Source organism: Lygodium microphyllum, chromosome 25, assembly GCF_053477565.2.
Source record: "Lygodium microphyllum isolate KBCC chromosome 25, Lygodium_microphyllum_v1.1.10, whole genome shotgun sequence".
Taxonomy (NCBI): Eukaryota; Viridiplantae; Streptophyta; class Polypodiopsida; order Schizaeales; family Lygodiaceae; genus Lygodium; species Lygodium microphyllum.
Window position 1 is genome coordinate 86022868 of NC_141159.1, and position 13971 is coordinate 86036838.

General features: G+C 45.9%; 1 protein-coding gene across 2 annotated transcripts in view; it reads right to left on the reverse strand.

The window, feature by feature from the left end:
* LOC148014452 (uncharacterized) overlaps positions 1 to 13971 on the reverse strand; it is a 111701-nt gene that overhangs the window by 81128 nt on the left and 16602 nt on the right. The window lies entirely within an intron of this gene.

Below are 13971 nucleotides of genomic sequence, written 5' to 3' on the forward strand. Positions count from 1 at the left end.
AATTGGCTTGAAAACTCTCATTTACTTTGACAGCAATTATTTCACATGATCAAATGGTTTGAGAGAGAAAATAGGCACGAAATAAAAGAAAAGCAAGATTTTTTTTAAATTAATAGAAAGATTTTGACATAGAAATCAATCTCCAACCCAACTAGGACCTGCACCTCAAGTGTAAAGGTTGGGAAGAATATAAAGATGACAATACTTTGAACTATCCAATCGGATCAATTATCACCATGAAATTAAAAAGATAGAGATAAACATACACACATACACACACACATAGAGAAAAGAGAGAGTACACCATGATGAGAGGGGAACTGGCCCCTTCCCCTTTACCAGATTTTATTAAAACAAACCCTGGGTACAAATTGCCTAAATGATATACAATGGAGCTGATTTTCTGCAAATCTGAAAATTAGGGTTTCAAAACCCTAATTTATGCATACATCGGGCAACAGGATCTTCTTTTATGCTTGAATTTGGTCACTTTGAGTAGAAAGAGCTTCTTGAATGACTATTAGATAAGATTGTACAAAACATGTGGCTGAAATTTTAGTGAGCTTGTGGAAGTGAAGAGCAAGACCTCCAATATATGGGTGTGAGGCTTGGGTGCTCAAAAGTGGAAAGTGGATGATATAAAAGACAAGTGTCCTATGAAAATGACAAGTGTAGTGGCACTTATAACTTTCAAAATCATACATGTCCTATTCTACATGCCACATGTCAATTTTCTAGAGAAAAAAACTTCTAAACCTTCTACTCTAAATATATATCAACTAGTTGAGAATTTGAAACTATTGAAGACAAAATTATTTGTTGCAAAATTTCAGAGCCTTTAACGTGAGCAAAATTTCCATCTAAGCAACTTCCAAAAGTAGTAACCTCCTACATTTTAGGAGTCACCAAATTTGGATTCTACAAACAAGATCATAGCAAGCCATGATGTGGTGCCCAAGGAACATCCACCTACCATACAAGAGAAAAAGGCAAGTAGGACTCGTCAATTCATGATTTGCTTCTTTGATCATAAGCATCTCATTTCGCCTTTTGAAACCACTCACTATGTGGGCTTCTAGTCAATTTGACCACAAAAGTGAAAAAGTCTTAATCACCTAGGTTTTCTAGTCAATCCGACCACATGACTAAACTTTTTAATTTCTCTTGGACATATGACCCAAATGTATGTGTTCTGGCCATTGGTGGCCACCCTTCAATGAATAAATGAGCATTTAACCGTATTTGAAACTACTTAAATAATATACACATTTCAAGGTCAATAAGCATCAAATTAAATTGAATCACTAAACCAATATAACTTGATAAATGTTGATATATCTATAAAAGGTTGGTTACATTCCCTCCCTCTTAAAATCTATCTTGTCCTCAAGGCATTGCTTGAAGTACTTCCAGTCATATAGGTTCCTTATAAGCTAAAAGTATCTCTGGGTAGTCTTTGAAATACTCGTCTAGCATCCATTCAAAATCTAAATAAGTGTTATTTTCTCATTTCCTAATTGCATGAGAAACTACTTGTTACGGTTAAAATCTCTCTTTTTATTCATCTACTTCAAGTGGATCCTCTACTATAGGTTCCGATGGTGGGGGGCCCTTCATAAGGCTTCAAAAGATGAATATGAAAAGCATTGTTAATTCTCCAATGCTTTGAAAGTTATAGTATGCAACAAATATCATTAATCTTTTCATTGACTTGAAATGGCCCATAATTTCTTACTACCAATTTAGTGACTTGCAATGATGGCTCGTCAGGGTTTCTTAGACAAGCTTTGTTAAATTTCAACTACACCCAATCTCCTTGTAAAACAAAGTGTCTTCTATGCTTATCTACTACTTTCTTTTGTTTTTCTTGAGATATTTGAATAGCTCATCTCACTTGGGAAAAACTTGTATCCATATCACACATAAACTCATCAACATGAAATATCTCCTCCTTTGTTTTGAAAATGGGTAGTAAGAGTGATTCATCATATATGATCTGAATGTCAAAAGTGGGTGCAACAAATGGAAGCATAGAAGACTTATGTAATAGACTTCACAACATGATAGAATAGAAAATCCAACTGCAAAAGGAGCACTCAAAGATATGCTCTAGAAATGAGATCCATATATCAAACACAAGATAGCTACATACAATAGTGAGCCACTGTGGACACTAGCATCCACTCCCTCTCTTCAACAGGACTTGAACAGATTGTAACAAACGCTCAAGCAAGGACAGCCCTTGATTCATATACAAGTTGAAATAGCCCATGGTTCCATGAAATTTCTAGAAGATTCTAAAACATTCTAGATATTTGCATCATCGCTTATAACATCTCCAATATCAGTGTACCACGTGTCAGTATGAATATCATGCCATGTGCCATGTGGCATCCTCTTGTAACAACATATATTCCCCTTAACCTCCCTAGGCTATAGTAAAAATAGGAGTCATGGGCTACAAGCCCTTCAATCTTGCCAATACCAATTGTGAGGCTCCTACAAGGTAAGTCCTCTTTCAATTCTTGCCTTATTCTAGTCTTCTCTTGTGTCTAGTCTTGTCTTGTAATCAAGCCACGCTCTTGTTAGCTTGCCCTATTTAGTCATGCCAGTCTGTCATCTCTCGATTGTGAGCTCCTATCAAAGTCTGACGGAGACATTGGAGCTCTAACAGTTCAATATGCATTTCTATACATTTTCTCCATCTGACAATCTAATATGCATTTATTCCATTTTAGGCACATTTCTTGTGCATTTCCTCTATCTATCTGTTGGATTTCACCCCCTAACAATGCCTACCTGCTCCACGATTACCTCGGATATTTTATCATTTTCTCATTTTTTCTGTGCAATCAAACTGCATTTATTGCAATCATATCAGCTATTTCAACAGGTCGTCTAGATTTAGAGGTCTTTTTAGCACTCGGCTAGTTTAAGAGAAGTTTGGCTATATATAGCCATAGCCCTGCTGTCCGACCATCACCGACTATAGCACATCACTATCCAACCCTAAGCGGCCTGTTTTGCTGTGTTTCAAAATCCATACAAAGTATGACACACTCTCCAGGTCCTACCCTTTGCCTCAATCCTTCAAAGACACAAGTTTAAGGTTTTGTATTCACCTTGCATAGTGTTTTTATTACACTAAGCATTGTATTTAGTCTTTTATCTTATGTTTTCATTGTCTTTGCGTAACCCTAACCCTACTAAGTTCTTTATCAGTCTATGTATTGTCATATGATTGTCTTTGTATTTTGTGTTCAAGTATTTCTTTACATGGTATCAAAGCTACGTACTCTCTAAAGAAACCTAGGCCCTTGATTGAAAAAACTCATCATCAAAAATAGGAACTATCAAAGGGAAGATGACTTTGAACACTTCCACACCACTTTAGTGTTCAAAGCATCCTATGTGGAAAACTGAGCAAGAGTGAGCTTCACAACTTACCCAACAAGGTTTCAATGTTGGAGAAGAGACATCTAACTATCATGGAGTCTACAAATCCTATGAGATTTCACGAGCCAAGTTTGACTAATTCTTATGCACTAAGCCAAACAACAATTTGAAGGTAATATTGATCATTCCTCTTTAGATTCGGTGCACAGCACTATTGATTTTGCAAGAAGGACAGAATCTCCATTTGGGGCAGGTCATTCTTGTTAGCTTGTCTTCTTTCATTGCCAATCTATCATCTCCTGGTTGTGAGCTCCTATCAGAGTCTGGCAGGAGACAGAGGAGCTTTGGCATTTCTTGTGTTTGTTTGAGGGTGGTACTCAACCCAAATTGGCCCTTTTATGTGCAATCGGCCCATATTTGGGCAGGTCAGCCAGTTTTGATGATGGGGGGGCTATTTATAGCTGCCCCCTTGTCAGTCTTCTTCACTTCTTTTGCAGATTCCAGCACACGCTCCTCTGTTCCCACTCCGACATTGGTGCTGCCATTATCTCCAGCCTGATTTGGTGCCCTCACCAACGCTTCGGCTACGTGCCGGGACTGATCAGTCCACAGTTTTGCATTCAGCATTCATTACAATTAGTGCAGATTTTCTTCCTTCATTTTCTGCGCTCTCTCTCTCTCTCTCTCTCTCTCTTTTTTTCCGTAAAAGGTAATTGTATTAATTACGAAAAAAATACAAGATTACTTGATTACAAGATACATGACGACAATCTAAGCCATCATGTGAAGAGGTTCTAAGTACTACAAGTTACAATGTCATGGCAAAGACGCGGAGGAAATTGCCATATGCCAGGGACGTAAGTCCTCCCTAGAGAGCAAATCAGAATGGTGGAGAAGAGCTAACTGCCAATACAAGAGGCCCTTAAGCCTCGCAATATGCCGCTGAACATTATAGGCGGAGTCAAAAAGAAAAGCATTCCGAATGGTCTAGTTATGCCAACAGCCCCAATATCGAAGAAAGTGATACATGAGCTTCATATGTGGCTGTGCCGGAGTGGGGTATTTGGGCTGGCCAAAAACCCAATCAAAGGGGCGCAGGGTGAAACCAACCACCGCTTGCCAAACAGCCGACAAAAATAACCAGACTTTCTTAGCGATGGGGCAAGAAATAAATCGGTGGCGGGCGGATTCCACAGTAGTGGTGCAAAAGAAACAGGTGCCATTGGAGATTCGTCGCTTGGAAAGAGCTGAAGCAAGCGGAAGACCACCAATCATCACTCTCCAAAGAAAGACTTTATATTTAAAGGGTGTCTTGTTCAACCAGCCCTCCATCACAGTTGCCCTCCACCATGACCGGGATTTACGCAATCCCCATAAAGCATTCGCTTTAGTAACTAGCCATTGATGATCTTTAATCAGAAGATGATACACTTGGTTAGCAGAAGCTTTGCTTAAATTCAGCCGGCCTTGTAGGTCCCAATCCTGCCAGGGATGATCCGAAGCAAGGGCAGGAAAGGGTTGTCTGCTCTGGAGCACCCTCAAAAGCTGTTCCCATAAAGGCCTATATCCACGAGGGATCCTGAAAAGCCTCCTAGCTGTACGAAACGATATAAGCACATTGCGACTGGCAAGGGTGGCATCCGCAACCGAAGACAAGCCCAAACGTGCCATCCGGTTGAATTGTGGTCTAAGCTCATGTTTACCTTCCCACGAAAGTAAACGCGAGACTGCCAATAATTCCAATTGAAAAGAGTTAGTAGCTAAGCGATCCTCCGTTGGATGCCACTGAGCCTTCTGGAGGACGTGTTTCCAGGAACATACCAAATGAGTAAGCAGCGATGAAGAAGAACTGGAGAACCGCGAATCAGCATTAAGAACATGCCACCAAGAACTCCGGATTTGGGTATTGCCATGCAGAAGCCCATGGCCCTCAAGGAAATAACGGGCTATATCGACCCACGAATGATGATCCGAGCACATGGCGCGGAAAAGAGACCAACGGAGTGCCTGCACGTGAGTTTGGGCATCTAAAATAGCTCCGCCACCCATGCGTTTGGGGGTGCACGCATGCGACCACGAGATCCAGGAAATACCTGCATGCAATGAGTCCTTCTTCCATAGCATGAAGCGAATAGACTGAGTAAGAGCATTCAGAGTCGTAGTAGTCCAGGGCAACAATGGCAAGAAATATGTGAGCATTGGCAACATAATTGTCTGGGCTACTTTGAGGCGAACATGGATGGAAGGGCCAGGCCTGAGACTTCCAATACATAAATTTAGCTACCATTTTCTGAGAAATCCACTGCAGAAGCTGCTTTGGGGGAACATCAACACCCAAAGGATACCCAAGATGCCTGACAATGGAGCCACGAGGAACAACCAGACCCTGCCAGTCCAAGGACTGCAAATCCGACTCCGTGCAACTTAGAATGGCTGATTTGAGCGCATTGATACGAAGGCCGGACGCCTGACCAAAGAGACCCCAAACATCCAATGCTTTTCGAAGGTTATCCTTGTCCGCACGCAAAATCATAAAGGTATCATCCGCCAGGGATTGGCTAATGAAGTGCTGTCCTGTAGGAAGCGACAGTCCGGCCAACTGAGAAGAGGCTACCATATGAGATAACATGGAAAGAACTGGATGTGTCGCAAGGGCAAAGAATAGAGGGCTCAAAGGGCACCCCTGTCTGACAGAACGGGCAAGGACAAATGGCTCAGTAACACCTCCGTTCAGCATGACTCGCGAAGACGCCGCAGCGCTAATGGTGTAGATTAGACGAGACATCCGAGCACCAAAGCCCATAGCAGACATAAGTTCAGCAACGAAAGACCAGTCCAGATAGTCAAAAGCCTTTTCCAAGTCCAGTTGAATCAGTACTACCTCCTGATTAGAATGCCTTGCATAATCAATTGCCAGTTGAGCATTCAATACATTGTGCAGAATATTTCGGCCCTTAATGAAACCATACTGGAGAGGGTGCACAAGGGCAGCGAGATGCTTATAGAGCCGATTCGCCATTACTTTGGAAAAGATTTTGTATATTGAACCCATCAAAGAAATTGGGCGCCACTGTGTCAACTTAGATGGCGAAGGAACTTTTGGAAGCAGTTATTATAATAAGTCCTTCTTTCCATGAGGAAGGCATGATCCCCGTTTCCCACACCTGCTGAAACAAAGCCTGCAATGGTTTCGCCAGTTGGGTAGCAAAAGCTTCAAAGAACTCATTGGTGAGACCATCCCAACCCGGACTTTTATCCTTGGGCAAGTGTAACAAGACGTCCATAACCTCTGCCTCACAAATATCTGACTCCATAGTAGCTTGCATGTCCTGCGGAAGCTGATTGCGGACCAGGTCATAAAAAACCGAACGGGCCTGAGTAATTTGGGCTGAAGGTGGAGAAGTGGAACCAAGAAGGTCGCGGAAATAATTCCTGCACATATGCACAATAGTCTGTGGATCCAGGATAAGGTGGCCTTCTGCATCCTCGAGTCTGGTCATATTCTCTCGAGCAGGAGAGGCGTGGAGAGCTCGAAAGAACTTATGGGTCTGACATGCACTATCTTACAAAGTCTCTATCAGATGTTGCAATTTGGCCTGCTGATATGATTTCAACTGGAATTCTTTAATAAGATCAGTCACCCGCATGGCCAGTGCGAGCAGAAATGCATCATCCGGAGTGTCCACCAGCAGAGAACGAACCAAAACCAGCAGGTCCTTCGCTACCTGTCGACGCCGCCGACAAAGAGAGGCATGATAGATCCCATACTGCCGAGCAACCCGCTACACATTAGAGAGCAATCTTTCAAATGACGCAATGCCCTGAGAGAAAAAGTCCAAGAAGAATCTGTCAATCAATTGCTGCATATAGCCCTGAAAGATTGCATGCTTCAAGTAAGACGAGTTGAAACGCAAAGGGAGTCTCTCCAGAAATTGCTTGAAAGGTGCAATGGGTTGTGCAAGCAACTCGAGCTGCAGAGGGAAATGGTCCGACAAGGCATATTGCTGCAACACTTTTATTTAGAGCATCTCAGGAAGAAAATCATCATTCTGCATGATATATATACGGTCCAACCGCGACCATGTTGTTGCATACTGGGCAGAATGGAAAGTAAACCCTGTAGAAGACGGGTGTAGCCAAGACCAGGGATCTTGCTTAAGAACAGCAAGAGCCAACTCATGCCACATACGACTTTCCGGCGCATCCATTACCGAGTGCTCCGATGTGGACTGGGAAGAATCAACACACATATTGAAATCCCCCATGAAGAAGCCCCGTCTGCCAAGTGACAAGGAGGTCTGCAAAGTCTGCCAAAGCTCCCGGCGAGATAACGAATCATTCGGAGCATAGAGGCCAAGTAACCATAAGATTTCCCCTTCGAATAAAATTTCAATCACCAAAAAGCGGCCATGAACATCATTTTTAATAAGAACAGGCTGATATTTGTCATGTACAATCATGAGCACACCCGAATAATGCATGGCCTGTGTTCCTGCATAGAACAAACGAAAGCCATGGCAATCCACAACTTTTCCGGCTTCACCGTGACTCTTGTGCTCAACAGCGCACAGGACATCCCACTGATTCTCATACAATGCAGTCCACATGGCATGTTGCTTGTGTCGAGAACAAATTCCTCGCACATTCCACGTGGCTATTCTCATGTGTATTCAAAACAAAATCAGGTACGAGGCACAACTTGCCTCGATTTGACTTTGTCGGCGAGAATGTCCAGGACTCCCTCGTCCAAGAAATCCGCCAACACCGCAAAAGAGTTCTGAGGACCAGATTTGGAAGTAGACGGCATATCTACTGGCTTGGGGTTGGAACGGGGATAACGACGGTCCCACGGTATAATGACGTTGCCTCTGGTATCAAAAGCCAGCTTAGCAGGTGGACCCTTTGGACGATCCGAATACATTTTCCTGGCGGGCTGAGGACGGGGGGCAGAGGAAACCATAGCAGGAGCAGAGCGCTCGGAAGACAACATTTCCTTCCTGCGCATATATGTACGCATGGAATCTTGTGAGGTAGTAGGCACAGTATTCTCCATGCTAGCAACAACCCTGTTGCCTTTTTTTGCACGTACTTCAACCCAATCAGTGGCACGGGAATCCAGACCCGAAACTTGTTGTTTACCTTTGGCCACAACTTGGGGCAGGTGGATAGTATCCAGCGACGGAGCATCACACACCATATCTTCCATGGGCGGCGCAACATGGCCAACATCTGAAGTGTGTTGCTGCTCCGGGCATTCGGCCATAAAATGCCCCAACTGTCCACAGGAAAAGCAATGTCCTGCAAAATTGCCCCATTTCAAACAAAAGTGTAACGGATGCATGCCAGAGCAATTGAGGCGTAACCAAGCAGGCCTTTTTCTTGCAGTGTCCCATAACATACACAAGCGGTTGCGATTCACAGCCCTGAGACGGGGAGGGACCAGAACCGTGCCCACAGCGACCATAGCATCCTTCAATAGTGGCCAATAAACAGCCAGACAATTTTCCACTTCTACCCACACAGGGCATTTACGTTGCAGCAGGCGCTGAAAATCTGCCATCGGGCGCCATGGAACCACATGAACCAACCGGCGATCAAAAAACAAAGGCAGTTTAGACAGGAGAGCAGCACGGTGCGTCTCAGATTTCAACAGGACCTCAAAAAAACCTCGGGACCCAACAAAAATCTCTTCAACACATTTCCCTTGTAGCAGACTCTGCAGCCATTGGCAAATACGGGAAAGCAGTGGGATTCGACCAGTGAAGAAGAGTATCACAGCGCGATCATAAAACACCGTAAAGAAGCGTAGGACAGTTTTTGGGTCCACAGTGGCTTCCAGAACATCGTCAGGTGCAGAGTCAGAAAAGACTTCCTGATTATGTTGAACATAATCGCCAAGCAGAGTGTTGGCAAATTCCAGCAAATGCTCCCAGTCAACATCCTGAGAGTCCACAGAATCCGAAGCAACCTGCGCATAGGAACGATCCTGATGAACACCTATCTCTTCCGAGGTATGCTTGGTACGTTTACCCGCAAGCTGGATGTCAGGACCCGGGGGCATCTCTTCGGTGCACGGAACCATATCCTCAAGTTCCTCAGCATCAGAATCCGGGCCAAGTGCTGCCGCCGTTTAGTCTATGAAATCGAGATCCAAACCAGCCATCGTGTATCACGATCTGATCTCGAAGGAGGACTGACACACAGTGCAGATCGTTGTCGGCTGAGTTAGAAATCTGCACCCCTGTAAGCTGGTTTCTCACACGCGGAGGACGACCCTCAGGACGTCACACGAACAGGTTGCAGGCGTTGACGGGCCGAGGTCGCGAAAGGCAGGTACAGACGACAGGTGGCAGGCGTGCAGGGACAGAGCTCGCAAGAGGACAAGGCCAGAGCTTGCCGAAGGCAGAAACGGCACAAGCGAACACACAAAAGCAGGGACCCGCAATACCTGTTTCCATCAACGCCCAGGAAAATTGGCCGGAGTGCAACGGCAGTATGGCGAAACGAGACGGGGGCTTGCGTCAAGCGTGGCGCAGTCCACCGACAGCAACGGAACAGCAACAGGGGCGGTAGTTCGCACGGGCACAGGCGGGCGAGCACGGCGACTGACGAGCACAGGCGGACGAGCACGGGCAACGGCGACTGTCACGGCGCAAACAGGCGACTGAGGCGGCGGACAGGCGATGGCGTTTCAGGCGACGGCGGCGACAGACGCGATGGCGTGTCTCTCTCTCTCTCTCTCTCTCTCTCTCTCTCTCTCTCTCTCTCTCTCTCTCTCTCTCTCTCTCTCTCTCTCTCTCTCTCTCTCTCTCGCATCGACGAAAACTCTGTGTGTGTGTGTGTGTGTGTGTGCGTGCGTGTTTCTTTCTCCATTGCGCACTCTCACATGGTATCATCGCCTAACTGAGAGCATGGAGGAGAGCTTCCATTGCAGAGGAGTTTGCTATCACGTGCAGCCTTCATCTACCTCTTCCAGCCTCTGGCGGTGCATCCAAGGCTGAAACACAACCTTTTGTACTTGCGTTTGGTATTCAGCACCCCCTGGAAGACTAGGCAACAGTTTGTTTGGAGCCATCTGCTTGCGTTTGCATCAAACACAGCTGTTTTGCAGTCATCCTCATCATCAAGGGAAGAGGCGTCATCATTTGGAGCCAGGTGACAGTCTTCAAGGAGTCCACAACCCACGTTTGTATCAAACGCACCCTTTTCTGGCATATGGAGTGGAGGCGTTCTTTTCTAGCAACCAAGCGACATCATCCACCTCTTCTTCTGGCAGGCGACAGTACTTCCTGTGTCTTTCAGGCATTGGCGGCTTCATTGTGACTGTTTGTTGCAAATTCTTTGGTGTTTGCAAATTCGGAAGATGTCTTACCAGTTTTCAAGCTTTGATGACTCAGAGGATGAGCTTCTTTCTCATCATTCCTCTGAGCGGAGACGGGATTATCAGGAGTTTCGATGACGGGAGGAGTCTCCTCGTACCCATCCTTCTTCAGTCCATGCATCTCAGAGAGTTCCATCTACCGTGAAGGTTCCATCAGCGAAGACTGGTTCAGATGTCCATATGCCTTCCTTGATTCCCTCAATACAAGTGCCCATACTCCCTTCCTTTCTGAAGAAAGACAAGTTGGATGGTTCCAACTTTTCCCTCTGCTCGTGCAAGGTGGAGTGCATCCTCAACACATTCAACCTATGGGAGCTGGTTTCTTCACCCATCAATCGTCCCCCGGTGGATCCTTCTGATGGGGCTTCTCTGGAGCGTGCAGCCTTGTGGGGTCAGCTCAACTCACGAGCCCGTTCCTTTCTCTTTATGAGTCTTCATGACTCTATTCTTGTTCATGTTCACGGGTTGAAGACTGCGGCGGAAGTGTGGAAGAAGCTTGTGTCTTTGTACTAGCATAAGACGTTTGCTCACAATATCTCTTTGGAGAAGAAATTGTAGAGGCTCAGTCTTGATGATTCTTCTTCTATGAAGGAGCACATCACGAAGACGGAGGATATGAGAGGTGAGCTTGCCTCTCTAGATTGGGTGATCTCTTCTGAGGATATGGCGATGATTCTCTTGACTCAGCTGCCCTCACCCCAGTTTGATGTCTTCTATACCAACCTCATCACCTTGAGGACCCGCGAGAAACTCTTATGGGAGGAGCTTTCCTCGCTTGTCTTGGAGCATGACGAGCGTCTCAGAGAGGTGGGTGCCAATGGCTTTGGCTCCACCAAGGCTTTTACTACAGGTACCAGTGGCGGGAAGAAGAAGCAGCAGCAGAAGGAGAAGGCTAAGGACAAGAAGGATGCGAAGGAGAAGAAGCCCAAGTGCCCACACTATGGGAAGGGCACTCATCCCGAGGAGAAGTATTGGCAGAAGTACCCTCATCTGAAGCCTAAGGAGAAGGACTTGAAGGCGGCCCCCGCCATGACAGAATCTGCTTTTGTGCATCTCTTTGTTGAGGAGGATACAGCCCTAGCTTCTACCACTCAACGGGAGAAACCTTGGCTCGTGGATGGCGAAGCATCTTCTCACATGACCTTCAGGAAAGATTGGCTTCATGACATTTGTTCTAGAGGGGGCACTGTCACCATTGGTGACAACTCCACAGTTCTTGTTCGAGGCATGTGGACTTTACCTATGTTCTCAAACAGGCGGTCTTCTTCCGCCAAAGTTCTTTATGTACTTGATTTGGGTTTTAACCTCTTGTCTGTACATGGTCTTACTCAGCTAGGTACCCAAGTCATTTTTACCTAAGATGCCATCACAGTGGAGGATGCTTCTATAGGTGATGCTCTTTGGACAGGTACACAGGAGGGTGGGCTTCACAAGCTCACAGCCTTGGCTGCAAGGGCTTCCCATGAGCTTGGGCTGCTTTGGCATGCTCGTTATGGGCATCTCAATCTTGATGCGATTAGGTTGGCTTCCCAGAGGAAGATGGTGGAGGGACTTCCAAATTTCCCTCCTCTTCACACTTTATGCCCCAGCTGCTTGAGAGGCAAGCAGCACAAGCAACCTCACCCGCAAGTTGCTTCCAAGCAGACTTCTTCACCGCCTGAGTTGGTTCACACCGACCTTTGCCGACCTATGGGCACAGCCTCCCTAGGGAAGGCCAAGTATCTGATGTTGATTGTGGATGACTTCAATCGTTATGTGTGGCCTTACTTCTTGGAGTACAAGACCGAGGCGTACTCCCGTTTCTGCAAGTGGAAAGTGTTTGTGGAGACACAAACTACTTCCAAAGTTTGTGGCATTCGAGCTGATCATGGTAGTGAGTTCACTTCTCACCTCTTTTCTCAGTTTTACAAGGATCATGGTATTCAGGTGGAGTATTCCCATCTGAATACACCATCGGAGAATGGTGTGGTGGAGCATGCAAATCAGACCATGGTGGAGATGGCCCAATCTATGCTGGAGCATCAGAGTCTTCCTCATACCCTTTGGGGTGAGGCAGTGGCTACGGTGGTGTATATACGCAACCGCTCTCCAACTTCGGCATTGCCAGACATGACTCCTTATGAGGCTTTCTTTGAAAAGAAGCCTTCCGTGTCTCACTTTCGCATCTTTGGATGTGATGCTTTTGTCCATGTGGACAAGAAGAAGAGGAAGACAAAGCTCGACTCTAAATTGAGACAACTTATCTTCGTGGGCTATAGCACAACCACGAAGGAATATCGGCTCTACGACCTGACGACACGGAAAATTGAGGTAAGCAGGGATGTAATCTTCGATGAGGCTGCGGCCTTCGAGGACCCGATTGATGGCTCTCTTCCAGGTGATTCTTCATCATCGATTGACCTTCCCCCAGCTTCTCTCCCTTCTTTTCCTTCCAGATCGCCTCTTAGCACCCTTTCTTCGTCATCGGCTCCTCCCCCTCCTCTTCCTCCTCTTTCTTCGAGTACTTCCACCCCTTCCACCTCCCCTCAGGAGTCTTCTAGGGACACACAGCCATCCCATAGGGAGCCTTCTTCAGATGAGGAGAGATCTACCTTCCCTTGGTGAGAGGGAGTCTCTTTCCCAGACAGGTGCTTTGCAGGTTCCAAAGGCTCCTCGGTCTCTCCCTCGCAACAAGAGGAGTCTCTTAGGATTCCTTTGTGGTATTGCCGGCTCATGTAGGATTCAGGTGTTACTTACTTTCCTACTCCTTCTATAGGTCCACGCAGATCAGCCTGATTACAGGCCTAGCGGGATAGTTCACTCTGTGTGAACTATGCTCTTATGTCAAATTCTTCAGGATTCCAAGCCTTCTACTCTTGAGGAGGCTCTTGCACAAGATGTTTGGAGATAGGCTATGCAGACAGAGCTCAATTCCATTGAGCGAAATCATACTTGGGAGCTTGTACCGCGTCTCGAGAAGCGAAAGGTGATAGGTGTGAAATGGGTCTTTAAGACCAAGTATCTAGCGGATGGTTCCTTGGACAAGTATAAAGATAGGCTTGTTGCCAAGGGTTTTGCACAACGGGCACGATTGGATTACTTTGAGACCTTTGCTCCTACAGCTCGGATGTCTACCATTCGAGTTATTTTGGCTCTTGCAGCTCACCACCATTGACCTGTTTACCAAATGGGCGTCAAGTCAGCTTTCCTCAATG